Genomic DNA, 5,214 nt, shown 5'->3' with positions numbered 1-5,214 from the left:
CATCTGGGCATGCTTAGGTTATGTAACTTGCAACCTGGGGGTTGGCTGCACTGAGAAACCACTCAGAACTTTGTTTCACAAAGGTTGAACCAGATTGAATTGATTCCGCTGTTACAGAATTGCTGGGTCATATAATTCAGTATTTAACTTTTTGAAGAATCACTGAACTGTTCCCTCCAGCTGCTGCAACATTTTACATTTGTACCAGCAATGTATTGAAGGTTCAGATTTCTCTGTATCCCCCCCAACAGTTAATTTCTCTTTTGTTTTTTAATTACAGCCATTTTAGTGGGTGTGAAGTAATACCTTTTTCTTTTCTTTTTTTTTTTTTTTTTGAGACAGCGTCTCACTGTGTCACTCAGGCTGGCATGCAGTGGCCCGATCATGGCTCACTGCAGCCTTGATCTCCTGGGCTCAAGTGATCCTCCTACCTCAGCCTGCCACGTAGCTGGAACCAACAGATGCATGCCACCACACCCAACTAATTTTTTCCATTTTTTGTAGTCATGGGATTTTGCTGTGTTGCTCAGGCCTGCCTTGGCCTTCCAAAGTGTTGGGATTACAGATGTGAGCCACCTCACTCAGCCACAATCAAATGATTGTCATTTTGATTTGCATTTTTGTAAAGTTAATTTCTTAATGATTGCCCAGGAAAGTAAAATTAACATCTTAATTTATAACAATCTGGTTGAATTAATACCAACTTAGTTTCAATAGTATACAAAAACCTTACTGTTATATAGCTTTATCTCCCCTCCCTATATCGTTATTGTCATATATTCAGCTTTATACATTGTGCCCATCAGCATAGATTTATAATTACAGTTTTATGTAGTTGTATTTTTTTTTTCTTGAGATGCAGTCTTGCTCTGTCACTCAGGCTGGAGTGCTGTGGCACGATCTTGGCTCACTGCAACCTCCGCCTCCCAGGTTCAAGCAATTCTCTGGCCTCAGCCTCCTGAGTAGCTGGGATTACAGGCACCCACTACTATGCCTGGCTAATTTTTATATTTTTGGTACAGACGAGGTTTCACCGCATTGACCAGGCTGGTCACGAACTCCTGACCTTAGGTGATCTGCCCCGGCCTCCCAAAGTGCTGGGATTACAGGCATGAGCCACTGCATCTGGCCTATACCGACTTTAATATTTACCTAGGTAGTTACCTTTACTAGAATTCTTTATTTCCTCATATGGTTTTGTTACGGGATCTTTGGAGTGTTGCTTTTCTGGCTGGTAACCTCTGTGGCTGGTGGCGCCTTTGCCCGAGTTTTGCTTGTGCCCACTGGGCTCGTTCCACCCATTCGGCCTGGCAGGCTGTGCTGGGCTTATGCTACCAGCCTGGATCTCATGCTTGCCAAGGACGAGTCAGGCATGGGGCAGTGAGGTGTGTGTGAATGAGTCAGGCGTGGAGCTGACTCTGGGGTCTGGCCACTGCACAGTCAGACACCTTGGCTGCTGCAGAGGGGCAGGCAGCTCCAGGTGCCAGCACGGGCTCTGACTCTCTGTGAGGCTGCAGCTGGATAAAGCGCATGGCAAGCAGCTTCCACAGCTGGCATTGGGGAACACTGGTGCCTGGAAGCTTGGAGATGCCAGGAACCACAGGGCCCCAAAGAGGGAGTCACAGCCCTGGCCTGGGGAGCTCCCAGGTTGGGTCTCCCCAAAGAGCCACAGATCTCTTCACCCACAACATGGTGAGCAAGGGGCATGTTTCAGCCCTGTTTGTGTTACAACTCTTTTAGCCTCACCATTTGGTGGGTTCCAAGTTCTTGTCCTGTGACCAGGAAGAATGAGGTACTCAGACAAATGGAGGGTGAGCAAGCTTTATTGAGCCATGGAATAGCTCAGGGGAGACTCCCAGGGGGCAGCTCATTTCCACAGCCAGGGTGTCCGTTCGAGTGTTCAGCTCACAGCAGAGGGTAGCTCCTCTCTACAGCTGGTCATCCCAACAAGTGTTCTGCTCTCAGCAGAGAAGGCAGCTCCTCTCTACAGCTGGTCGTCCCGTGGTCTGTCCAGCTTTGGCTGATCCCAGGGCTTTTATCGGCCTCAGAGGAGAAGCAGCCATGGGCAGGCCCAGGAAGGGCACCACAAGTTCCCACTCCAGACCACAGGATTGGCAGCCCGGCCCCCAGCCTTCAGGACCTCCCTGGCCTGAAGGTGGGGCCTCACCAGTTACCTGCCCTCTTCTGCCCAAGGAGCCTGTCTGCCTCCTGCTGCCGTCCATGGCGCCCAGCCTGCTTGCACCAAGGGGCACCTGCAGGCCAGTGCTGAGCTGCCCTCAGCTCCCCCTTGGCTTCCCCCTGACGCTCATGGGCACCCACAGTCCAGAGGGGCCTGAGGTGACAGGGGCCTGGCATGTCAGGGCTGCCCGAGCATGTGCACACCCGGTCAGGCTGTGACAGCACTCGGGCCCAGCCCCAATTTCACTCTGAGATAGGAGCGAGTCCCAGGAGTGGGGAGAGGCCAGGCAGTGGGAACAGACACCCCCGAACCTGTGGGGAGAAGGGGGCCTTCCCTGGTTCTCCGTGGTGCAGACTGCAGAGACGCCCAGGTCCTGTGCCCGGAAGGGCGGGGCTTCCACCGGTTCCCTGGAGCGTGCTGGCAGCCCTGGCTGCGCCGCCTCACAGCCTGGAGTGGGGGCTCCAGGTCCTCGCTGGGCACCTCTCTGCGCAACCCTCTGCACCCAGCCGGCTTCTCCCCCACCGACGGGGAGCCCCGCCTGGCCCCATCGCAGAGACCCCCAGGGCGGCGGGCTTTTGTTGGGGGGTTCCCGCTTGTCCCTGGCTCCTGCCGTCTCCGTGGAGCGCGGCACCGCCTTGGATCCAGCTCCACCTCCTCCCCGTGCCCTCCCCTCGAGGCCTGGGAGCGGGTCCTGCCCGGCTGCGCAAGGGTGGGGGTCGCGCAGTTAGCTGCCTTTGGGATGCAGAGCACAGGGGACCCACCGCCGCCACTGCTGCTCCTGCAGCCGCTCCTGCTGCTACTGCTTGCACCTTCCTGCTGCAGCTCGCGCAGTGGCAGTGGCCGTGTCCTTTCATTTTAGCCTGACGTACTGACTCTAAACCTTTTCGTGTAGAGCAGGACTACTAGTGAAGAACTCTCAGTTTTTATTTATCTGGGAATATCTTTAATTTTCCTTTGTTTAAAAAGAAAGTTTAAATTATAGTTAAAAACACATAACATAAAATTTATTATGTTAACCATTTTAAGTGTACAGTTCAGTACTGTTAATTGTATTCACATTGTTGTGTAAGTAACATATCTATACAACTTTTTTATCTTGCAAAACTGAAACTCTATACCTATAGATCAATAACTCCCTATTTCCTGCTTGCCCTGGACTCTGGCAACCACCATTGTACTTTCTGCTTCTATAAATTTGAGTACTTTACATAATTCATATGAGTGGAATCATACAACATTTGTCCTTTTGTGATTGGCTTATTTCAATTAGCATAATGTCCTCAAGGTTCATCTATGATATAGCATGACAGAGGAGTTTTTTTCTTTTTAAAGGCTGTATAATATTTCATCAGTTGTGTGTGGCACATTTTCTTTACCCATTCATCTATCTATGGACATTGTCCACAGATAGATGCTTTTCTTTTTTTTTTCCTTTCTTTTTTTTTTTTTTTTTTGTTGAGACAGAGTCTTGCTTTGTCACCAGGCTGGAGTGCAATGGTGAGATCTTGGCTCACTGCAACCTCCACCTCCCAGGTTCAAGGAATTCTCCTGCCTCAGCCTCCTGAGTAGCTGGGACTACAGGTGCGCACCACCACACCCAGCTACTTTTTTTGTATTTTTAGTACAGACGGGGTTTCACCATGTTGGCCAGGATGGTCTCGATCTTTTGACCTCCTGATCCGCCTGCCTTGGCTTCCCAAAGTGCTGGGATTACAGGCGTGAGCCACCCCCGGCCTGCTTCCATTTTTTTACGCTTGTGAATAGTGGTGCAATGAACATGTGTGTTCAAATATTTCTTTGAGATTCTGCTTTCAGTTCTTTTGGACATATACTCACAGGTGAGATCCCATAGGTGCTAGATCCTATGGTAATTCTATTTTTAATTGTTTGAGGAACCACCATACTATTTTTCATAGCACCTGTACCATTTTACATTCCCACCAACAGTGCGCAAGTCTTTCCATTTCTCCACATCCTCACCAACACATGTTATTTCTTGGTTGTGTGTATCTCTCTCTCTCTGTGTGTGTGTGTGTGTGTGTGTGTGTGTGTGTGTGTTTTAAATTATGGCCAACCAAATGGGTGCAAGGCGATATCTCATTGTGTTTTTTCTTTGATAATTAGTGATATTGAGGATCTTTTCATATATCTGTGGGCCATTTTTATCTTCTTTGGAAAAATGTTTTCATGTCTTTGACCATTTTAAAATCAAGTTTAGAGTGTGTGCATATGTTTTGGGAGATGAGGTCTTGCTATGTTACTCAGGCTGGTCTCGAACTCCTGGCCTCAAGTTATCTTCCCGCCTCCACCTCCCAAAGTGTTACAAGTGTGAGCCACTGCACCTAGCCAGGTTATTTGTTTTATTATAGTTTTTTTTTTCTTTTTCTTTTTTAAGAGCTAGGGTCCCGCTCTATCACCTAGACTTCAGTGCAGTGGCACCATCATAGCTCACTGCAGCCTTGAACTCCTGGGCTCAAGCAATTTTCCTGCTTCAGCCTTCTGAGAATCTGGGGCTACAGGTGTGTGCCAGTATGCCCAGCTAATTATTTTTTTTGCTGTAGATACGGGTTCTCATTTTGTTGCCCAGGCTGAGAAGTTCTCTCTATATTTTGAATATTAATCTCATCAGATATATGACTTGCAAATATTTTCTCCCATTCTATAGCTTGCCTTTTCACATTGTTGGTTATGTTGTTTGATGCATGAAAGTTTTAAGTCTGATGTAGTCCCATTTGTCTATTTTTTTCTTTTTGTTGCACATGCTTTTGGTGTTGTATGTAAGAAATTATTGCCAAATCCAATATCATAAAGATTTTCCCCTATGTTTTTCATGTAGGAGTTTTATAGTTTTAGGTCTTATGTTTTCCTTTCACTTTTTCTTTTAATTTTTTTTTTTTTTTTTTTGAGACAGGGTTTCGCTCTTGTTGTGCAGACTGGAGTGCAATGGCATGATCTTGGCTCACTGCAACCTCCGCTTCCTGGGTTCAAGCAATTCTCCTGCCTCAGCCTCCTCAGTAGCTGGGATTACAAGTGCC

Source organism: Pan paniscus, chromosome 1, assembly GCF_029289425.2.
Source record: "Pan paniscus chromosome 1, NHGRI_mPanPan1-v2.0_pri, whole genome shotgun sequence".
Classification (NCBI taxonomy): Eukaryota; Metazoa; Chordata; class Mammalia; order Primates; family Hominidae; genus Pan; species Pan paniscus.
The sequence above is the reverse complement of the archived record's forward strand: the minus strand, read 5'-3'. Positions refer to the sequence as shown.